Here is a 25,456-nt window from a genome sequence, read left to right on the forward strand (position 1 = left end):
TCTCACCCTTCAGCCAACTGCAATCTGGTGTCCTTCCCCACAACTCAAATTAGACAGCTCTCTTAACGGTTGTGGGAGCCTCTGTGTGCACCACATAGCACCCCACTGCCCAGGCCGGCCATGAAGAGCATCCCCTCCCAGCTGCTAGGTCATTAGCAGCCAATGATTCACATCTACATCCCTCTGTGGCTGGTCCCCTTGGCTGAAGGGAAGCATCTCTCTGAGGCTCACAGTCCCACTCACTGCCCACTCCTGGGTTTGTCCACAGCCCATGACTTAGGGTTCTAGCAATTCAGACCTTGCACCTTAAGACAGGTCTCTGGTGCAATGCACACTCTAGCGCTCCCCTGGGAATCAGGCTGTAGCTGGATCCCATCTGAGACATCCCTGCCTTGACGCCCCAATAACACGTGAAGTTTCCCCAGGAGAACCTCGAATCAGCTTCCAGGGAATCCAACTTAATACAAAATCCATGATGATCTCCTTTCCAAATCTTTCCACTTCTTTTCAATCTTCATCTTTCTCTGATTCTGTAATTTCCAGATTTGGTGACTGCACCAGCATTCTTTAAAATTCTCTAAAATAAGATTTTCACATGGTTTTCAGTCTACTCCTTTCATTCTTTCTCACTGTGTTTGTTGGAGCATCTGTTCTGTTCTTTTATCCTTCATGTCGTATCCTGCTAAAATCTCATCTACCGTGAGGCCATGAGGCTTTAGCATCACAAAAACACAAAAATCTCAGCTGTATATTATTTTCTTTCCCATGCTTGAAATAGCATTTTGACAAACCCCATCATCACCCTGAGTTCTTTATCTATGCAAGGTGTCATGATCCCTGAAGCCACTGAGCCATGGGAGCTTGGAGTTCATTCATCTTTAATCCATCACCATCTCACCTGCTGCTCAGACCACTTTGTGATCAATCAAGTCAGCGCAACAGGAACCGCATTTTGTTTTTACAGCTGTTTCCCCCTTTACTTTAGCATTGCATCTGGAAAGACTACACTTGACCAGACACATTCAGACAACTCCAAATCTAGCTCCCTCCTTTCCACAGGTGGCAGGGTCGGCCGCTCATGCTTCACACAGCCACAACAGCTGTTTTCAAAAAAATGCACTATGATTCTATCACTCACCTACTTAACAGCTTTGAAAGTATACACTTTTTGTTTGTTTGTTTGTTTGTTTTGAGACAGAGTCTCACTTTGTCACCCTGGGTAGAGTGCCATGGCATCACAGCTCACAGCAACCTCAAACTCTTGGGCCTGAGTGATTCTCTTGCCTCAGCCTCCCAAGCAGCCTGCCACAATGCTCGGCTATTTTTTGGTTGTAGTTGTCATTATTGTTTGTCAGGCCTGGGCTGGATTGGAACCTGCCATCTCCGGTGTATGTGGCTGGTGCCCTAGCCACTGAGCTACAGGCGCCAAGTCCAGATATACATATTTTCTATAAATAACTTCTCATTTGTTTATAAACTGCATCTGAAACTATTTTAAATTGAGGAAGATACTGTTTTTTCCTCCATTTTTTGCCAAGTTCCCCAGACCCCAGGCAATAGCAGCCTATGTACCATTCCATAAATAATCACACCTTTGCAAACATCGGTGCCTTGGCTCATGTTTCTCCCTCTCCAAGGGTCCCTGACCCAAGACATACTGACCTATTTGACTCCTTATGCGGCAGAATTCCAATGACTCAGTTTTTACACGGTATTCCAGCAAATATAGTCTCCCATTATTATGAATCCCTGATATATGTTTATAGGATGTCAGATAATTAAGTTTACAAACTCATCCTAGAAAAAGTGCTACATGCCTCTGGTGGTGCCTGTGGCTCAAAGGAGTAGGGTGCCAGCCCCGTATGCCAGAGGTGGAGGGTTCAAACCTAGCCCTGGCCAAAACCTGAAAAAAAAAAAAAAAAGTGCTACATATCTCACTGTTGAGTGTCACTACAGTCACCTTCACAGTACCCCCTGGGGAAGCTGTGCACAGGTGCCAGGGCTTAGTCCACCCTTCAAAGGACTTTTTCCAAAATGGTTTTTTGGAACTCCTTTCTGAAGAGGCAATCAGGGCTGTCATCCTACCAAGACTCACAGTTAAGTTTGTGAGTCTTGGTAGGATGACATCTCAGAAACAGAGCTTTGAGTAAAGCACTTTGAAGCATGAGTGGCTGACCCTTTCAAATGGGGGGATGGGGAAGGACAGCAAGGGGAGAGGGGAAGAGCCATGAGGATTGGTTAAACTCTTACCTAAGGTGCATAATATAAGGGTATATAGCCCTCCCCCTGGCTGAAGGGCTCAACTACAACTTAAACTCTACCTAAGCAATGCAAGCAATGTAACCTAATCATTTCTACCCCCATTATGAATCTACAATTTACAAAAATAAAAAGTTTAAAAATTGCTTTGACGTGTGGACTAGATGCTGGCAGAGGTGGATAATTTTCCAAGAGGAGTTCTTTAACAGAGATCAAAGTGATATTTAGCAATGAAACAGGCAGCCCTTTTTCGAGGATGAATTCACAAACTTAATTGTCCAACCTCATATATCTGCTGTGAAAACTTGCTAGTTTGGTTTATTTGCAATTTTGTGTATATGTCTTTCCTAGTGTATTGACCACAAATATCTATAAAATGTGACGACCATTTATCACTAATTTTTCTTTCTCTTCTGGTGTGTAGCACAGAGATTTACACAGAATGGTTGCTCAGTAAATTTGGGAATTGAGTTCCAAATGCTGACTGATTATATAATTATTCAACAGTCATGACTGTGGCATATTTATGTTTACTATTCAAACAATACTTGAAACGTGCATGAAATTAAAATATGTATTGCCACAGAAAATATGAAATAAATATCATTTTTATGAGTCAAGTTTACCCCAAGAGTTTCTTTTTTTTGGCCAGGGCTGGGTTTGAACCCACCACCTCCAGCATATGGGGCCAGTGCCCTATCCCTTTGAGCCACAGGCACCACCCCCAACCACAAGAGTTTCTTAAAACTAATGTTCACTATTGGCAGCAACATAATTAAAATTACAGCATTCTTAACCATTTAAGGACAAAATAATTTTCAGTGACCATCTTTTGACATGTTTCCAAATTTTTTGTTCTTCCGCCCTTTACCTCCCCTTTATTTCCTTTACGACATCAAGAAAATGAGTATCAAATGAATCCCTTATTCCAAATATGTTTTTATTCCTTTGCTCTAAATCCAAATATTTATGAACTAGAAAAGAAATCCTTTTGAATCTTGGAACCTGAGTTGATCCTTTATGGCTTATAGCAGCATAGCATGAAGAAAAATAAAAGAAAGTGTCAAATTTCTTGCACTACAAAAAGGCTAAGTACCCACAGACATGGTTCAAAGGCGGAACTGAAATTCAAACTACTACTTCATAATAGTTGAACCTCCCTGGGTCCAACTGAAACTTTCATTATGCTATGGAAAGTATGACTCATGTTCAGTTGACTAAAATATATCAAAAACATAGCACATCTTGACAAATTAAATAGGACCTCGGACTGCCCATATGTTCCAACACCCATTGAAACAGTTTGTCAGTTATACTTATGTTTGTTCTACTTGAGAGAGCCCACTCACTGTCTTTCCTTCCTCCCCTTAACTGGTCTTCTAAGCTACTCTAAATTGCTGATATAAATCCAATGTCTTATAAGTCATTTCTTCAAAGAGTAAATACTATCAGCGTTACTCACTGGCCACATTGTTAAAGCCATTTCTATGATGGTTGGATTTTTATCCATAATCATTCAGTGGGGGTAAAATAACTTAGAAAACATAAGCAGCATTTAGTATAGTGTATTACTCCATAAAAAAAGATGGATCTTTTATGTAAAATGCCAGAAAAGAACTCATTTATATGTAACCATTCAATTTTCCACCTTAAGCCCCAAAGCTTTCTTTGTTGGCATACAGCATTTTTCTTTATCGACTGTGCCTGGTGTTGCAAGCCCCTTTCTCCATATTCTGCAAGATATGCTCAGGTTCTCTTTCCATTCAATTTATGACATGATTCATTGAATGCTACAACCTACTTGAGGATTTTTAAAAAATATTTTCTAGCCCTGCAGTTGAAATTCATTTTTCTGATAAGAAATGTAGTGATGACCCTGTCAGCTGAGTATCCTAATTCATTTGTCCATGTGAAAAAGCTCTTCCTCCAGGCCCCTTCAGAATTCCTATAAAAATTGCTCTCTACATGTTAGCATCTGCAGTAAAAGTAGCTTTCTCACTTCTTTAAAAATTACATATATGTGTGTATATCACAATTCCAGAAGTAGTAATCACAATCAATTCAAAATATTATGATCACTTTTGGGGGGTTCTCAGGGATATATCTATAGTTATGAGATGAAAACATTTTCTAAGTGACAATATACTACCAGAGCCTTTTAAAAGGAGACAAATTATTCTGGACTCATATTGTGCTGTGATCACTAGCCATTTTTGTAACAAATATAATAATTATTCTTAATTCAGGGATATATAGCAAGTGCCTACAACTGATACTTGAATATTATTCAATATTTAAAAGCATTTAAATATGTTATTAAAAAATATAAAAATCAGAAGCTATAAATCATTGTGTACTCATATTAGGAGGTAGGAAAATTCAGTAAAAATTCTTCTACTCGTATATATGGGATGTAAATAGAAAATGCATTTTAAATATGAAATCACACGGTCAAACGTAATTAACTTACAGATAAGAGAACAAACAAGGCCAGTTTTTCTTGTAGTTACACATTTCGGTTTTTACCATTTCTCTGTTTTACGCTGAGCAGTTTTTATGACAGGGTCTTCTAACTGACCACAAGCTTTACTATGTCCTGAAGCCCTTAATACAGTTTTCCCAGGATTTATAACCAGAGATGGACATTGACAGCTGCCCCTTCCCTAACCCAATTTAGCTGGCCTACTCCATCATCCACACACACCTTCATTCATTCAACTGTTCTTGACTGTCTCCTATGTAAGAGGCATTGAGCTAGGTGTCAGATAAAACAAATGGTTGCTAAACAAAAAGATAAACAAGACCAAACACCTGGTTTCAAAATTCTTAAAATCTAGTAAGAGAAACAAGGATGTGTAACTATAATGATAATAAAAACTTCATATTTAACTGGAAAAAGTGGAAGCATTTTTTTTAATGAGAAATACTTCAGCAAAGAATTGTCATTCAGTGGGGCCTTGTACCATTTTTTTTTTGGTTTTTGGCTAGGTTTGAACCCGCCACCTCGGGCATATGGGACCGGCACCCTACTCCTTGAGCCACAGGCACCACTCTCAGTGGGGCCTTGTCAGTTGCATATGACTTTCACAAGCAGAGATGAAGGAAAGTCATTTTAATTCAATCAAATGACTTGAATTATTGCAGAAAGGAGTGTACATGTATGGAAGATCTCAGTAATTGTGAAAATTCACTATTGTTAATGCATAAGAAAAGAAGAATCTATAACAATTATTTTAAAAATTTCTTACTCCACACCATGATAAAGTACCTTACTCTTCTCTTTAACTTAGACTTCCATTATTATTTTTATTTAATTGTGCATGAAAAACTTTGTTTTGGTAAATTCTGAAACCTTCCTGGTGATACTGAATGACACCATTTCAGAAGACATCACTTCCGACCCTCTTCTGATGACTTACAATTCATATTAATTGAAATAATTATGTCTTTGCACACTTCCAAAGCTTTTATTCCAGTCCAGAACAGTGGGTTAATGTTTATATAAAGGTTTCTAAACAGAAAAGCTCACCTGTGTTCCCCAAGCGCGTCAGGATGAAGGATTGCTTGAATGAGCGAATGAGCTTATTCTCTTTAGTCAGGAAACTCTTTCCAAACGATTTCAGTTAATATTTAAAATTTTTTTGTTAAATAGAGATGATGAACTTTCAATGAATAACATGCAAAGAAAAGGAGAGTAATATCCCCACTTTTTACCCAGGACTCCAAGGCAGCCAGAAAGTCATACCATTCAGCATTGCTATAGATGCAGAGAAACGGTTTTTCATAGGTTTACACCCAGTCTGGGTATAAATGACTAAAAGCCTTTCAAAGTATCTATTAAAGTATGGAAATTCCAAGCAATATAAATAAAAAGATCTGAGCAATCCCTATGGAAATCCTAATAATTTACAGAAACATATGCTGCTATTTACTGCACATTGTATAGGGGGGAAATAAATAAATGTTAAGATGGAAATGACCGAATTGATTTCACAACAGATTATTGAATACTATGTAATTACTAACAAAAGAGTTAGATATTTACATGTTAGCCTACTAGAATGAGCATGACATGTTGAAAAAAATAGAATTTCATGAATATCCTATACAGAATAAGCATATTTTTATAAATACTAATGAAAACTTCATCATGAGCATACATGTGTGTAGGGCCACGGGAAACATGGCAGAGGGCTGTATCTCACGTTGTTAGCACAGCTACTCTTGGCTTACAGTTTGGAAAGGTAACAGAATGAAACACACACCAGTATTTTATCCCTCACCGCCCAGGGAAAGAGCAGTTGGCTCACGTTACCTGTGGAAATTGTTTTCCACTCCCCCTGAGCTTCCCGATCCACTGCCATCCTTTGCATAGTGATGACAGTGTCCCTAATTCAGAGAAGAAATAAAAACCTCAGTCCAGGAAGCCTGTCATCTGCCTACTCACCAAGTAGTCACCCACGTTCTTTCCCAGCCTTTTATCCAACCCTGAGGAATAAATGTCTTCTCCCCTCCACAACCTGACACCTACTTCTGTGCACACTGGGTTCTTCTCCTACCCCCCGTTTGATTTTAACACTTACTTCTCTACCCAGTCCTTCCCTTCACCCTATAAACATGGATAATCTTTCTTTTCTTACAAACAACATTTTGTTCTCCCCTCGTGGGGTGTTACTACAATTACTGAACAATCAGTATGGCACCATTTATACAGGTGCCTGAGTCAGGGCCCTTTGGAAGTAAGAAGGTCCTGGGGGTGTTGCTGAGTCCTGTGGGGTGTCAGGCCATAGGGGATGGCAACGAACAATAGGAATGTTTAGGACAATGATTTCCAACACATTTTCATTGCTATTAATGCCTAAAATTTCAGTTCAACACAGTTTATCACTGAAATGTTTCACTTTTGAGGTATCCACTGATCTCCTAATTGCAGAAATCCTCTGTTAAACATTCTGGCTCTTGGCCTCTCCGTTTCGTTCCTCACTTCCCTGTTGAAAAACTTTGTTTTGGTAAATTCTGAAACCTTCTTGGTGATACTGAATGACACCGTTTCAGAAGACATCACTTCCAACCCTCTTCTGATGACTTACAATTCATATTAATTGAAATAATTATGTCTTTGCACACTTCTAAAGCTTTTATTCCAGTCCAGAACAGTGGGTTAATGTTTATATAAAGGTTTCTAAACAGAAAAGCTCACCTGCTCACCCTTTCAGTTTCTCTCCATTTACAACCTGCACCTGCAGCCCTGCTGCTCCGTGTCAGCACTTCACAGGTCTCTTCGGCTTTCTGGATTTCAGATTGTAACCCCACTTTGTGGGTGACCTCACTCATGTCATTTCCTTTTACCAATCATCATGATATCCAGATTTATCTCTTGAGAGTCGGAATCTTAACCCCCACCCCCTCATCAGCCTGCTTGGAACTGGCTTCCGCTTTGCAGCAAAGGTGATTTGAGTTCAAAGTGGGATGAGCATGACATGAAAATTGTCTAACTGCAAAAAGTTATTGTTATGAAAGACAATTTAACAGATAGTCATGTTTGAAAGTTAACTGACAGTAGAAGTTACACAAAATTTCCCATAACTTTGCGTACTACTGCAGAGCTAACAAATACAATGAGCCAACAGTCTAGAGCTTCTTTGAGATTATTGATTTGGTTATTTGGTTTTTTGTTTCTTTCCTTTTTTTTTTTTTTTTTAAATTTAATGTTTCCCCTGTGGCTTAAAGGACTAATGAAGCTTCAAAAGTTCCTGCCATGGTCCCCGACTGTAACTTATGCAGAAGAAGCTGGGTCATTAAGCTAAAGGTCTCTGGATGAGCATCTTCTCTAACAAGCAGAAAGGTGATCTTGACCTAAACTGTCATTTGGGGAATAACTTTCCTGATTCCCAATAATAGAACCGTAATTGAGTTTCACACATGAAAGGCAATCAGATCAAAAAGTTTGTGGTTAATTTGCTTTCCTGTACAATAGGATCTTGACAAGGTTCTTTTAAAATAAAGTTCCTAATTTTTTATATACAAAAATTTAAAAATAGGGTTTGTCATACTAATTTAGACATTCACTTGATTTCTCAGAAAGTTACTGGAAGATACAAAAATTTAAGAAATTTCAATTTGCCACAGGTGTAAGAGAAATAGTACATATACATAAAAATATATATACACATGTATGTATTTGTGTCAAATGTTAAATTATTATAGATCTTGGTTTTAATTTTTGACATACTTAAATACCTCCTATTATTAAAAAATCTAGAAATCATTCAATTTTGTGAAATAATTTCACAAATTATTCTAGGAAACCAAACTATTTGACATGGAAGATAGGAGCAAGGATATTTCTTTCCTATTGAAGCATAGTATCTTTTAAAACTTTTTTTAATGTAAAAACTTTTTAAATATACTTAAAGTAGCACATACATTTTTTGAGTCTGAATAATTTTCCTCAATCCACAAAAAATAAGGATTCTGAAGAATGTGAATATAAATACGGTGGTATTTACAAACAGAAAGTGTTTTCTTTTTTCTTTTTTTTTGCAGTTTTTGGCCGGGGCTGGGTTTGAACCCGCCACCTCCAGCATATGGAGCCGGCGCCCCACGTCTTTGAGCCACAGGCGCTGCCCTGAAAGTGTTTTCTTAAACACAAAATAAACCTCCAAAATGCACCTCCAATATACATCAGGTGATATTTAAAAGTTCATTGAAATTTCACTAAAATTAAATTATCATTCATGTCACAAAATAAATTCATAATTAAAGAGTACCTGAGTTTTTATGAATGTATTTGTTATATCAAGAAGGGCTAATTTGTAAATTTCTTCAGCATATATTCATAATTTAAACACTAATAGTAATACAAAGGGCTATATTTTGGAAAGAATAGATATTTTTTGGTATGTATACCTAGAAGTAAACCTATGCTGGCACCAAATCTAAATGTATGCCCCTATTTTATAAATACAGCAAGAACATGTTCTATACTTTAGATAAAGTAAGTGTTCATAAATTTAATGTTAAACATTAGGGAATAAAAACTGAAAAGTTTAAATGATATAAAATGATATATTATAGGTCAATGATATACAAAAGTAGCGATTTCCTAATAAATAATTCCTTGGATATTGATGTTTATGATAATATCAGTCTCCTAGATAATAATATCACTATTCAATATTTTCTAATTATAGCATTAAGAGTCCTGACTGTCAAACATTCAATGTTTAAATTCACTCTTGGCAATCACTACTTCCCCACCATTACTTGAAATAAATTAATTTTAATCTTTAAAGAAAGTACCAAGTGGTAGAACTTCTGAAGACATTGAAAAACGGTATGTTTGACAAGCTACAAAGTTTTAGAACTAAAACATTTATAATCCATCTTTTATTGTCACAATGGGTTTACCTTTTATATTTATGAGCATAATTTTTAATTTTATAAAAAGATAAGCATCTTTTCCCCAATATTTGGGATATTTAGTGTACACCGTATTAATTGTAGTTCTCCAGAGAAACAGAAACAACCATATGTAAACAGCAATGCAAAGAATTAGGTGTGAATTTCTAAGTATTTATTCCAATTTTGTTTCAAATTTATAATAAATTTTCTCAGACTCTAGACTCTATCATACATACACTTCACCAAGATATATTAATTATCATTTTATTTTATTTTGTTGAGACAGGGTCTCACTCTGTCCGCTGGGCTAGAGTGCAGTGCATCATCATAGAGCTCCCTGTGACCTCAAACCCCTGGGCTCAAGTGATCTTCCTCCCAAGCTCCTGAGTAGCTGGGACTACGGGTATGTGCCACCATACCCAGCTATTTGTTTTATTTATTTATTTATTTATTTATTTTTGTAGAGACAAGGGCTCTCTATGTTACTCACACTGGTCTTAAACTCCTGATCTCAAGCAATCCTCCTGCTTCAGCCTCCCAAAGTGCTAGGATTACAGGTGCAAAAACCATGCCTGGCCTTGGCTAATTATTTATTTTTTGCTTTATTTGCTTTTCCATTCTTGTTCTCCCTCAGTCTCCGACATACACACATTTCAGTGTATATTTCCCAAGAACAAGGGAATTCTCTTATTTAACCACACAACTATTATTAAAAATCAAGACCTGTAATATCTAGTATATTGATATGATTTCTTGTCAGTGATTACTTTGACTTTTTTCCCTCTAGTCCAGCATCTAATCTGGGTGCAATGCAGGATCTTGCATTTAGTTGCCATATTGTCTTATTATTGTCTTATCTCTTTAAGTCTCTTTTAATCTGGAAGCAAATCTTTCTTAGCTTTTGCCATTCTTCCCTTTAAATTTTTCGAAGAGTATAGTCCACATCTTTTTAGACTTTCAAGTTGAGTTTAACTACTGCTCCCTTTTATAAGTAGAGTACATTTATATCCTTTGGGCAAAAATGCCACAGACGTGCTTTTCCTTTTGCTACTGCGGCCGGAGCCATGAGTATGCTCGGGCTTCAGAAGAGGCTCTAGTGTCCTCCGTTGTGGCAAAAAGAAGGTCTGGTGGACCCCAAGGAGACTAATGAAATCGCCAATGCCAACTCCCGTCAGCGGATCCGGAAGCTGATCAAAGATGGGTTGATTATCCGCAAGCCCATGACCGTCCCATTCCTGAGCTCGATGCTGGAAAAACACCTTGGCCTGCTAGAAGGGCAGGCATATGGGCATAGGTAAGCGGAAGGGTACAACCAATGCGAGAATGCAGGAGGAGGAGGGGGGGGAGTAGGGGAAGGAGGAGGAGGGGAGGGGAAGGGGAGGAGGGGGAGGGGGAGGGGAGGGGAGGGGAGGAGGAGGGGAGGGGGAGGAGGAGGGGAGGGGGAGGAGGAGGGGAGGCGGAGGGGGAGGGGAGGGGAGGGGAGGGGGAGGAGGAGGGGAGGGGTGGGGAGGGGGAGGAGGAGGGGAGGGGGAGGAGGAGGGGAGGCGGAGGGGGAGGGGAGGGGAGGGGAGGGGGAGGAGGAGGGGAGGGGTGGGGAGGGGGAGGAGGAGGGGAGGGGTGGGGAGGGGGAGGAGGAGGGGAGGGGTGGGGAGGGGGAGGAGGAGGGGAGGCGGAGGGGGAGGGGAGGGGAGGGGAGGGGGAGGAGGAGGGGAGGGGAGAGGAGGGGGAGGAGGAGGGGAGGGGCGGGGAGGGGGAGGAGGAGGGGAGGGGCGGGGAGGGGGAGGAGGAGGGGAGGGGTGGGGAGGGGGAGGATTCTGCGCCGGCTGCTGAGAAGGTATCAAGAATCTAAGAAGATTGATCGCCACATGTATCACAGCCTGTACCTGAAGGTGAAGGGGAATGTGTTCAAAAACAAGCGGATTCTCATGGAACACATACACACGCTGAAGGCAGACAAGGCTCGCAAGAAGCTCCTGGCTGACCAGGCTGAGGCCCGCAGGTCCAAGACCAAGGAAGCGCACAAGCGCTGTGAAGAGGCCTCCGAGCCAAGAAGGAGGAGCTCATCAAGACTCTGTCCAAAGAAGAAGAGACCAAGAAGTAGAACACCCCCCTCTTGTCTGTACATAGTGGCCTCCAGGACTGATGATCAGTCATTCAAATAAAAAAAGCCTTTATTTGGTAAAAAAAAAAAAAAAAAAAATGCCACAGACGTTCCATCTTTCCTTTTTAGCGCATCATGTCAGGAACTTAATATTGTTATCAACCTAATACTGATCATAACTTTGATAATTGATTGAGGTGCTCTACCTAGGATCTAGCCACTGCAAAAGTTATTGTTCTCCTTTTGTAATCAATAATTTGTGGTCGAAACTTTGAAAGCATGTCAATATCATGCCCTTTATAAAAAATTTTAACCATTAATTGTACACACATTTATAATTATTGGTTGAAATAATAATTATTATTATTATAGCTACAATTTAGTGACTTTCTAACCTCTTCATTTCTTCTTTTTGATATTCTATTGCAAGGAAGAGTGTTTCCTTCTCTACTATTCATTTTTATTCATCCCCACTTATATCACTTTGGGTTCATGAATTCTCATTTTATTAAACGTATTGTAATCTTTTACTATCATTATTCATTTCTGATACACAAATTATACCATGTTTGTCCATGTGGGTCATCTTCCATCTAGTTCCTGGGTGCTTTTCACCTGTTGCTAACATTGTTTTAGAAATTCTTTATTTTCTGGAACAAGACATTCGAGGCTCATTTTATTTTCCTTGCTCAAGTCCTGGAACCACTCATTTCTCCAAGGAATCCTGGTTTATTTTTATTAGAAAACAGTATATAAGGACCAAGAACTGAGAACAAACAGAACTAACAAGTGTGTGGGGATGGGGTATGTATGGTGTGTCTAACTGCTTACCTCCCTACATGGAAATACTATTAATGATCATGCAATAATTCTAATTCTAATCTAGAAAAACAAAGTTAATTTTTGTCTTACCTTTTTTTCATATGAGCATTACATTCTCTAAGAGTCAGGAAAGGTATCCATCTTCCTCAATGTATTCGTTTATTTGATCAAACTTAAAACGCCAAAAAGTGGCTTCAGGATTGTTAACACATACTACTACCAAAAGTAAATCTACTATATTCAATATTTGTTTAGAGTTTTTTGAGGTGTGAGAAGCAGGTGTAAGTAGCTAAATATAGTGAAATGCACAAATTTTAAATGTATCATTCAATGAGTTGTGGCAAACACATACTCCCATAATCAGTACTTCTATCAAGACACAGAACAATATCATTTCGGAAAGCTTCATTTCCCACTCCACACCAAACATTAAGATTCTGTCTTTCTTGCCATCCATTAGATTTCCAGGTTCAAGCACTTCATATAAATGGCAGCATGCTGTATTTTTTTACTCAGCATAATGCTTTTGAGACATAGCCCTGGTGTTGCCTGGATCCGGAGTTTGCTCCCATTTAGTACATACAGAGTTCATTGCATAAGTATATCACAGCTGTTTATCCTTTCTGTTGTTGATGGATATTTGTATTTTTTCACTTTGGGCCATTTCAAATAATGGTTCTGTGAATATTTATGAAAAAGTCTTTACATAAATACATTCTAATTTCTCTTGGGTAATTATCTAGGAGTATAATTGCCAAGTGAATGAGTAAGAGGTATGTATAACTCTATGCTAAACGATAAAAACACATTTCAAAGTGATTATATCATTCTAAACTTCAATCAGAATGTATGAGTCACTCTGTATGTTCAAAAAGCATCAGTTTGGTAACTCCTTAATTTTAGCTGATCTAATTTGTTTGAAATAGGATTGCATTGGTTTTGTTTTACATTTGATTCCCATTTCCACAATGACTAATAACTTAGAGAAATTTGAATGTGCTAATTGAGAATTCATATATCTTCCTTTTCAACATAAATGTCTATTTAAGAGTTAGGCTCTTCTGTTAATTGCCTTTTTTAAGAAAATCAATTTGTCGGAGTTATTAATATATATTCTACATAAATCTGTACCCAATACTGACTTTATGCATATGTATTCTAGTTTGTGTATTTGTGTTTGTACTGTAAGTGTGTTCTCATGAATATACTTTTTACTTAGATATAATTTACATAGTTTTTAAAAATGTTAATGGCTATTGTTTTCTGTGCTGTAAGTAAATAAGGTACATTTCTATATTATTTTTAAAACTTTCCAGATTTTATATTGACCTTTAACTATATGATCCATCATGAGTTTATTTTTGTGAAGTGTGTGACATACACATACGTACACACTAATATGTATTCAATTGAATAGTGTTTTAAAATAATTTGTCAACAATGCTTTGCTTTGCCAATTAAATTGCTTTGGCAACTTTGCCAAAAATTATATGGGCACTATTTTAAAGATTGTTTTCGCTATTCTATGTCTTTTATGTTTCCGTATGGATTCTTGAAATCATTTTATAATTTTATACACAATATCCTGTTGAGGTTTTTTGATTGAATCTTTACATCAATTTTGAAGAAACTGACCTCTTAGAAATACAGAAGTGCCCCAACTTATGATGGTCTGAATTATGTTTTGAAAGTGATATACGTTCAATAGAAAGTTTACTTAAGATTTCCACTTGGTACTCTCGATATCAATACAAAGATCTTTAAGTGCTTGAACATATTTAACATTGCTATTTTAAAGTCTTTATCTGCTGATTGCAATCTGTGGCTATCTCAAATTCATGGTTTAATATTATCTGCCTTTTCTCTTGACCCTGGATCCTATTTTACATATTTATTTCCATGCATTTATTTTTTATTTTAATCTGAACTGTGTAAATATATAATAAACTCTGGATTCAGTTATCTTTCTCTGAAGAATGTTGTTTGTTAGTTCTGGCAGTTAATTTGGCTGGACTAATTCCATAGTCCCTCTGCTCTGTGGTAAACATCTCCTGAGCTCTCTCCTGTGTTCTCTTGGCCTTCTAGCTTTGATGTTGCTGGGAGATATTTGGAGCTCCCTCATGTATGCACTGTTTAGGAGTGAGCCAGGGATTTGAGAAGTGCTCATATGCAGATGTAAGGTTTCCTCTCTCCTTTATTGGATTTCCCTCCCGTTTTCAAGACTCTCTTGTAGATTCAAACCTCATCATCTGACTCCTCAAGCTTGCATGCCTGCGGCTTTTGGCTAGAGTTCAAACCAGCCTGTGCCATGTGAGCTGCAGAAATGCCCTCTGAAGAAAAGGCTGATGAACATAAATTTTACTCAGTACAGTTCTCTTCTTTCAGGGTCATGTGCCTGCTAGTCTCTGATTTCTTTTGGTCTTTCTGTGCCTTCAAATAGCTGCCTTTTATGTTTTCCCCAGAGTTTATAATTTTTAGTTCCAACTCTGCTGCTATTACTGAAATTGAAATAGAGCAATTCACTTTTTATTTCAGTCATCATAAGGTATTATGATTCAAATATTTCCAGACTATAAAAACTGGCAACCTCATTTTCTTATTCTGCCAAGAATAGTTCAGTGCTATATGCTGTACATACACATGTGCTTAGATACCACACACAAACACATAATTTCATTTAATCCTAAAACGAACATTGGAGATAAGCATATTTAGACAATTTTACGTTGTAAAAAGTAAGGCTAAGAGACATTGCTGCTTAGACAAGTTCTTAAAGTTAGAAACAATAAAAATCAATCACAGTTATGTCACACTATATTGATATTAACTCTACCCCAACCCCCCCAAAAAATACATCTTAAATCTCTAATCCATAAATGTTAACACCATCTGTGAGTATCAATTAAGTATAATTTAACAGTTGGGCTTTAGAGTGAGACAAACTTAGTTTTTAGTACTGGCTCATCAGTTATTCCTTATATGCAAGGATCGTATCTACAAAACAGGATGATAATGATAACACTTAAAATTTCTGTGAGAATTAAATGCATGTCTCATGCATGGTGTCTGATGTACAGAGAAAGTGATCAATAGAGATTACATTTTCTAATAACTACTAAATAAAGTTTGATTACGACATGCAAGAGGAAGAAAGTTTCTTGCAAAAAAAAAGTAAAAATGATCCCATGATATATTTATACCAGACTTGATCTATCACAGTTGACAGAAAAACCCAATAACATAAAATAGGGAAGGGAAAGAGAAAAAAACAATTCTGGTGTCGCACTACATTCCCTGAGACAGGTGGTTTTTTTAAACGCATGATTGTATTTTACTTTCCCAGCATTCTGTACATGACTTCCACTTTTACATATGAAGAGACCAAAACTGAAAAACCTTAATTTATCCAACATCATAAACCTTTAATATCCCAGCCAGTATAGAACCTTAATCTTTCTAACACACTTTACTTTCCCATGTTTCAACACTGGATTACCATGAATCTACAGTGAGTACTGACTGAGTCATTTAAAACTCTTCCTGCTAAAACATTGCCCGGCGTTTGAATGCTTTCTAAACTTTCTTTCCTTGGTCCCTCTCTTTAACCCTCCTTAATTTAGTGCCTAGATTTCTTCCTTCAAAATTTCATGCCACTGCAATCCAATTATGACGTGATCATTCTGGCCTTCTCTGTATGCATTTATGTCATTTTTATTGGATTCATTCCAAAATTTAATTTTATGATGCTTAAAGCCTTTTATGTAGCACATAATCACATATCATTCTGTCTTACGTGCTGAGAGTGAAGTGGATTTATACAATCTTATCCTTTCCCTGAACACTGTGACTGTGTTGGTTTTATTAAATCATATGTGACCACTTACCTGGCTGATACATTCTGTAATAGCCCATGACTCCAGGCACCCCTGAAGAATGGTCCCAATTAGAACACAGTGTAAAATGTACAACACCAACCATATTGATGTTTCAAAGTGGTTCAGCCATTAGGAAAATGGTCTCAGAAATAGAATTATACGTGTCAGGTATTTTATGTAAGATTATAAGTATTAGCTTAGAAATGTTGGAAGAGCTGATTAAACACGCATGAAACAGCACTCACATAAGGAGGTGGACACAGTTACATGTCATGATAATGGACAAAGCAGGATTATGACTCTGGATATTACACAAAACACTCACTCTTTCATACCAAAAATTGGTTTTATGTAATTTGATATTTTTTACGGTTTGAGTCATAATGTTTAAGAGATTAATAAAAGATTAAGAATAAAAATAAAATATTCATTTTAAGTTAAAGTAAAAGATACAAAGATGATAAATTCTGTATCAGGAACGAGAAGAAAATGGGTCTTTCCTTAGCTCTCCCTCAAACATCTAAGGCGAAGCTAGGAAATTACTTAATTCTTTGACTAAGTTAAAGTGAAATGACCCACTTAATTTTTTGTAATCTTTGTTAATTGTAATTTAGAAGTGATGAGTCTGTTAATTCACAATTCATTGCGGTGGAGTGCTAAACAAACTGAGAAAACATACTTCCTTAAGGATATGATTTTTACACTGAGGCATAGGAGACAGTGAGTGAACCTCTAAATCTATGTGATAGGTCTACACTATAAATCTAGTCCACGTACTGGCAGTTTAAAGGATAGTAGTAAAACACAGTTTTTACCAACATACGCTGAAAATCCTGAGCAATGAAACACATTATCTTAGCTCCAATTTTTTCATAGCTTAGCAATTCAGAGCATGTGTTAAGTGCAACTTCTTTTTCTGTTGACATGTGGTTTGGCTTTTCACCCTTTCCCTTCTTACAGTTCTTCCTATAATACTGACTTAGTGTCCACATGGGGCTGGTAGATGTCAGTACCTCAACATTTAAGTTATCTTATTTTGCTTTAAATAAATTATCATGAGATATTAATAATCATTAATTAAACTAAGTAAAATTCATAGGCCTAAGCTGAAAAATATCTTCAGTTTTATACACGTGTCCTAGCATGAAATTTCTAAAACATTATAATAGAGAAACAGAGAGATTCCACATCTTAAAGTCAGACTCAGCTGATTTTGATACAGTGAAACATTCTAGGTTTGAGATACCTGTCATTATCTTATTCATCCTCCCTCAACAACAAACTCTTCCCTGTTTCATGACCACAATTTACCAAGAATCTAAATCTGATATCTGATATCATGATATATTAGAGAGCATCAGTACTTAAAGGATCAAAGGATCAACTTGCTGTCACACCTTAGTACATGTCTGGCTTCTGACAAGTTCCTTTAGGTTTCTATCCCTCACTTTCTATATCTTTAAAACGGGCAAAATGGTGCTATCTTTCAGGTTGTTCCAAGAATCAAATGAGATAATACATATGAATGCTAGACCAGGGCTTGTTCAAGGTCTAGTGAAGTGGACTTATACAGTCTTATCCCTTCCCTGAACACTCCTCAATCACTCAATACATTACTGCATATTTTGGACTACTTTAATAAAAATGCCATAAACTAGGCAGCTGATAAGCAAAAATATTTATTTCTCACTGTTGTGGGGGCTGGGAAATCTAAGGTCAAGGTGCTAGTCGATCAGGTGTCTGGCGAGGGCCTGTTCTTCACAGACAGTGCATTGCTGCTGTGTATTCACCTTGTAGAAGGGGTCAGGGATATCTCTTGAGCCTTTTTTATAAGAATACTTCCCTAACGACCTAATGGTCTCCACCTCTTAATACCATTATTCTGGGAGTTAGGATTCTAATATAGGAATTTTTCAGAGGACATAAACATTTAAACCATAACAGTTAGCTACTAAGGACATAGTCTTCTCTTGAAGATACAGCACATTTACAATGAGGAAAAAAAAAAAAAGGAGAATATTATTTGCACTACATCTCCCACTTCTATACCCCTATCTTTGCATGAAAATCCAACAATTCCTACTATCACTTGCAAAAAATATTTCACTTTCTAAACTCTTAGAACATTTTCTATATTATGCATCTGAAAAGGTTTCATGCTATTTTGTATCTTGTTAAAATGTTTGATATAGATACCATTGATTTCGCCTATGCATTTTTAATATCCTGAAAGGAAAGGCTTTGTCTAATGTGCCTTATACTCATGCTTTTACATTATCCTTGGAAAAGTTTAATTCAGGATCAGAGCTCTGTCTCACTGCAAAGTCCAAGTGTAACTGTGCTGGCAGAACACACAGATAGCCCAGATGTCTTCCTCAAACCACAAGCTAAGAGCGAGTGTATAGTCTTCAGATGTCACAACATTGCAAGTATTCCTGTCTCAGTCCTCGTGAGCCACAGATCATCAATTTGAGCTTTTTTATAGCACTCGAGTTCCTTATTCATTTGTCAGAAAAAGACAAGCAATGAAACTTGGATGTGGATGAATTTCCATTGACTGTTTGGTTTTTGGAGGGGTGGGAATAGAATTTAGTATGCTTCACTTTCTTCCAAAGTTAAGAATATAAAAAAGAGACAAACTCTGGATGAGATAAGGAACAAAGCATTAAACTTCACACTTGAACACTGAGTATAGCCAGTGAGGAATGCTATACAAATCTTTAGAATTTCAATTTAATATTAAAATTTTCTGTGAGAGCTTTCTTCTTTACTAAGAAAAAAAAGAGGGAATTTATAATTATTTTCTATTTTGCATGTGTATGCCACATTATGCCTTGATTTTTAAGTCTATTTTTACATATTTAAAAATTTAAATCCAGTCTCTATTCATAGCTACAGATTTTTAAAAATCTCATAAAAATACAAAAAAGTGATTTTTAACAATGTATATAAGACATCATATGTAATGTCTAATGTGAATTTGGATTTTGTGATGCCAGGAGTAAATACCTTTTAGCATTAATTAATTAGCGTAATAATCATATGACCAGACTAGAAGAATTTTTACAAGTCTTCTATCATATCATATATGTCTGTCTTTCGTAATAGGTTGATAAAAAGTCAACTTGATAAAATTTGACATAAAGTCATTATAAAAATTTTTAGCAAACTGAGAATAGAAGGGAACTTCCTTTATCTGACATAGGATATACAAAACCTTCAGAAAACCTCACATTCATTAATGAATAACTAAAACTATCACTTTTATTTCTACTTTTATTCAAAATTTTAGGAAGTTTTAAACAATACAGCAAATATACAAAATAAATAAAATACATAAGAATTGAAAAAGGAATGAAACCAGGGTATGGTGCCCCATGATCACAGCTATGATTAATTAAAATAATAATTAATTTTATTAATTATTTAATAAATAAATAAAATTTATCATGGTGCCCCATGATCAGAGCTATGATTAATTAAAAAAAAATTATACACAGCTATGATTTAATTAAAAAAAAAAAACAAGAAAAAGGAAGAGAAATAATCTTTTACCAGATAATACTATAATATACAAAGGAGTGTAAGGTAAATTTCTTGGATTAATTAAGGAGTTTGACAAAGTTGTTGGATATAAACTTGGCCTACAAAGTAAATTTCATTCCTATTTACCAGCCACAGCAAACAAAATAAAAGGTTAATAAATTATAACAGCATCTACCAATATCGATTTAGGTAATCTGAGAATAACTATTGATAAATATGTGAGATCTCATCTGAGAAAAATCTAAAATGTTATAAGAAACATTAATAGGGGTTAACTAATCAAGACAGCTACTACTTATTGTTTAAAACTTGAAATATTGCAAAGACGAGAATGCAATGTAATCCTACTCCAAACCACAACCAAGCGGAATTTGACAAGCCTATTTTAAAATTTTAAGACTTGCACTCTTAAAGGACAAAACTCAATTAGACATACAAACTTAAAATAAAGTTCTACTAATTAACAAATGGTGGTACTAACAGCAGGACTGACATAATCAAAAGGAGCAGAATAGAAGCTCAGAAATACACTGATTTATTTATAGACACTTGGTAAATGAGAATCTACCACTTCAGACTAGTGGGGAAAAACAGGCTTTGCAGAAAATGATTTGGGGCCAAGTGGAAATTTGTTCAGATAGAAAATAAAATAATTAAGACTTGCCTGCTCTTTCATATGTATAAATTTCAGATCTATGTCCACCTGTAGATCTGAGGTGGACATCAGTATTATGAGTAATATTTTGAGAAATTCTTAAGAGAAATATCCTTATTTCTTTATTTCTTGTAATACTTAATTTGGGGGTGGGGGTGGGTGGGTAGTACTAAGCTAGAGTGTCTCGGCAGTGGCATCAGCCTATCTCATAACAACCTCTAACTCTTGGGTCCAGCAATTCTCCTGCCTGTCTTCTGAGCAGCTGACAGTTCAGGCACCCACTAGGATGCCTGGCTAATTTCGCTCTTGCTCAGGTTAATCTCAAACTTCTGACCTCAAGTGATCTTCCCACCTTGGCCTCCCAGAGTTCTAGGATTATAGGCGTGAGCCACTGTGCCTGGCCAGGACTAATTTTTAAAACACTAATAACAAAATAAATATTTGATAATTCTACTATATAAAAATTGACAATATCTGTACATCAAAAACACCATGAAGCCAGTGGAAATACAAACAATAGTGTGTGTGTGTGTGTATATATATATATATTATTTATTTATTTATTTGTTTGGTTTTTTTTTTCAGTTTTTGGCTGGGGCTGAGTTTGAACCCACCACCTCCAGCATACGGAGCTGGCACCCTACTCCTTTGAGCCACAGGCGCCACCCAGAAGATATATATTTTTTAATATAAATAAATAAAAAGAGACCAGAAAAACAAAAATACGACCAGCACCAAAACAAAATAACTCCTATTTGAGCAAACACTTTACCGAGTGGCCAGTAAACATTATTAAAGCAGGAAATGTAAATTAAAGTAAGACATCACTACAAACATACAGAGTTGAGTAAAAAGTTTAAGTCTGACACCATTACGTGTTGCCCACGTGAGGTGGGCAAGAATAAGTCACAGATCATACTAGTGAGAGTATGACCTGGCGCAACCACAGAGAGAGGCAACTGGCATCGTCCACTAACTCTGAGAGTGTGCAAAATGTATAACACAGAAATTTCACTCCTAAGTGTGCACAACAGGAGACACAGGCAGGTGCCATGGTACAAACACAAACCCCTCATGGCAACACTGTTCTGAATATCCCCAATGTGAAAACACTCACATGTCTATCAGCAATAGACCAGATCAATAAATTGTGTTATAGTCATGAAATATTTAGCAATTACAATGAACCAACCACAGCTGCACACAATAACATGGATGGATTTTACAAAACAAATACAGAGCAGCAGACATCCAACACAAACTAAAGTATATGATACCTGTCCAAAGCAGTCAAAACTCTGCTATTTGAGAATAAATATGTAAGGGTAGTATATATACATATGTACAGAGGCTTCAGAAAATGTTTATTCTTTTTTTGTTGATTAATTTGAGTTCTTTGTAGATTCTGAAGTATGGAGAATCCCCAAAGAACTCAAATTAGACCTCCCATTTGATCTTGTAATCCCACTACTACACATCTACTCAGAAGAAAAAAAAATCATTTTATCATAAGGACATTTGCACGAGTCTGTTTATCACAGCTCAATTTACAATCGTCCAAATGCAGAAACAACCTAAATGCCCACCAACCCAAGCATAGATTAACAAGCTGTGGTGTATGTATATGATGGAATACTTTTCAGCCACTAAAAAAGATGGAGACTTTACATCTTTTGTATTAACCTGGATTGAGCTGGAACACATTCTTCGTAGTGAAGTATCACAAGAATGGAGAAAGAAGAATCCAAGGTACTCAATGCTAAGATGAAGGCAGTAGATCATCTAATACATACCCTCGTAAGAGAAAAACTCTAATCAATTCAAGTTGGGGGAGCGGGGGAACAAGGGAGCGGGGAGGAGAGAAGAAGAGGGGGATGGTGGTTATGGTGTCAGGCACACTTCTTGGGGTAGGACACAAATATAAAAGTGTCTTTGGCTAACAAATGCAATCAGTATAACCTAATTCTTTATACTCTCAATGACCCCAAAGAATAAAAAATATTGTACACACATTCTGCATATTTACTTTGCATATACACACACATATATAGGTAACGTGTATATATATATATACACCCTCACACACACATAATGCAAGGCTATGTGTGTATATGTGTGTATGCAAGGAAATGAGTCTCAGTTACTAAGTCAGGATATTGGCTACACCTAAGAAGAGACACAGGAACGTGCAATCTGGGAAGACACCCAAGTTTCTAGGTAAGATGTTTCCATACTCTGTATTTTGACTTGATGATGTGTATATAATATTCAGTTCATATGAATTCATAAATGTCTCATATGCATGTTTTACACTGTTCCATATTTAATAATTGAAAAAAAGTCAATAAAAAAAAACTTCCAATCGCTGTCATGAAGACTTAGTTTCAACATTTGAAGTCTGCCATGGTTCTTTCAAGCAAACTTAGCTGTGTCCTCTTTGTTTCAAAATACCTTGTACTTAGACATCCTATGGGGCTGGCTCTGTCCTACTGTGGGTTTGCCCACTGCTTCCCTCCACTGACCACTGCTCCTCAAGGGCAGAGACTACTTCTTCCCAGCTGTGTTGCTCCAGGGCCTGGCACATACCTTAGCACTGGCTGGTGCTAAAATGTCCTTTAATTAATGCTTCACCACACTGTGGACATCTCCACCATTCTAATGGGACACAGCATCTAGTATTTTTTGATGTCCTACTTTTCTCCCCTGAATGCTAAAAGAAAAAATATTCGAACACAGTTACTCCACAGGAAGCTACATTTCAATAATCTTTGAACTGTTATAACATTTTCATAATTATAGCTGTGATCCTGTTTACATAGTAATTACTTTATTAGGGTCACTTTAAAAATGTCATTTATATATCATAGGTATTACTGTTCTTCCTAAATAGAAAGATGAGCTATTGAGTGCTATTTGCTACTATGAATGACAACTGATCCAGTGTTTGTCCCAGTATGGTTTCCTAAATGTGACTATGGCTTAGCACAGGAGTGGGGAATCTGTGATCCTAAGGCCATATGTAGGCTTCTGGATCCTTAAGTGCAGCCTTTTGACTGAATCTAAATTTCTCAGAACACATCTTTTTATTTTTATTAATATCTTTTATTGCCTCTTATATATTTTCTTTTTAAGATACACATATTTTAAATACCAGAGTATAAAATAAGTTTCAATAAAATAATCCTCCCAGATTGACCAACACAATTAGAACATTAGAAAACCATAGGACCAAAACAACAGGTGCTATGCTCATGATGAAGGTTTTATACTTTATTCTGGTCATAACAGAAGATTCTAACTTCTCCTGCCTGACTGCTGCATGAGGCTGGTTGGTGAGAGTTTATAAGGGTTGAATACACCAGTTTGTTACCAGCTTTTGACAAGGGTGCACTGTATTTCTGTTTGAAGTGGAATTTGTAAATAGTTGCATAGCTCAACAATATTTTTTTAATTCTGTCTGCTTAACAGTGCATTATGTCAAAGGAAACCAAGTGAATGGTGAAGGAAGAAAACGGATTCTTTAATGAGGACTGAGAATTGCAATATTATCTTGTTTCTGGAAAAGGTAAGATGATTTACTTGCTTTGTGATAATCCAATATCAACAATAAAAAAAGCAAAAAATATTAATGCTCACAAGCACTACAGATATTGTAAATTAGAAGGAGAGGAATGGAAGTTTGTATTGCAGAAATAAAAAGATGAAGAGCAAAATAAATGTTAATTCTTTCAAGTAATAAGACCTGGACATCACGCCACTAAAGCAATTTACAAAGTAGCTTATATACTTAGGGAAAAGGGGAAGCCATTCGGTCATGTAGAAATTATGAGAGAATGCATTGTCAAAGTTGTAGGACCCCAATAACATTTCAAAGTACAAACAAGAGCCTCTTTAAAGGAGAACCATAATAGTCAACAGCAAGAATCACCCTTCAAGCAGAACAACTTCATGCAATATATACATATATATTGTTCAATCACTTTGGATGAATCACTTTGGATGATTCAGCTGATACTCCTGCCTTGACACAGGTTTTATACTTCATTCTGGTCATAACAGAAGATTTACTTTGCTATGAAGAGCTACCTGCTTTGGGCACTCTTGCAAACAGAACACAGGGAATAGTTACCTTCAACAACTAGCAAGAGAAAGGTTGTGAACCCGGAGTGAATCTGGTAAATTTAGTGAGTGTACGTACAGACAGTGCACCTTCCATGACAGGAAAATATAAAGGGTTCATTGCACATATCAAAAAGTACTAACAGATCCAGATGCTCGCATGTCTTTTCACTATGTCTTGCATCAGCAAATCTCTATCTCCATGCTAAAGCCACTGTTTAAAAAAAATTTTTCTTTATTAAATCATAGTTGTGTACATTAACGCAATTATGGGGTACAATGTGCTGCTTTTATATACATTTTGACATATTTTCATCACACTGGTTAACATAGCCTTCACCGCATTTTCTTAGTTATTGTGTTAAGACATTTATATTCTACATTTAGTAAATTTCACATGTACCCTTGTAAGATGCACCCTAGCTGTGGTCCCACCAATTACCCTCCCTCTACACATCCTCCTCCCTTCTCCCCCCTCCTCTTTCCCTTTCATCTTGGGCTGTAGTTGGGTAATAGCATTCATATGGAAGGGTGAGGGCTTACAAATTGGTTTCATTGTAGGGCTATTTTATGTGACACTTCGAAGCAAGTTATAAGTATTGTTAACAATATTCCTGCAAATGCAACATGGCATTGTCAGTTTTGTAACATGCCAAAGTTAAAAGATGACGTATG

The 25,456-nt window shown here is 36.7% G+C and overlaps 1 protein-coding gene and 1 pseudogene across 2 annotated transcripts in view; one reads left to right on the top strand and one right to left on the bottom strand.

Moving 5' to 3' along the window:
- GPC5 (glypican 5) overlaps positions 1–25,456 on the bottom strand; it is a 715,907-nt gene that overhangs the window by 266,929 nt on the left and 423,522 nt on the right. The gene's annotated exons all lie outside the window — the stretch shown is intronic.
- LOC128566956 (60S ribosomal protein L19-like) lies at positions 10,722–11,791 on the top strand (annotated as a pseudogene).

The sequence above is a fragment of the Nycticebus coucang genome, chromosome 15 (assembly GCF_027406575.1).
Source record: "Nycticebus coucang isolate mNycCou1 chromosome 15, mNycCou1.pri, whole genome shotgun sequence".
Classification (NCBI taxonomy): domain Eukaryota; kingdom Metazoa; phylum Chordata; class Mammalia; order Primates; family Lorisidae; genus Nycticebus; species Nycticebus coucang.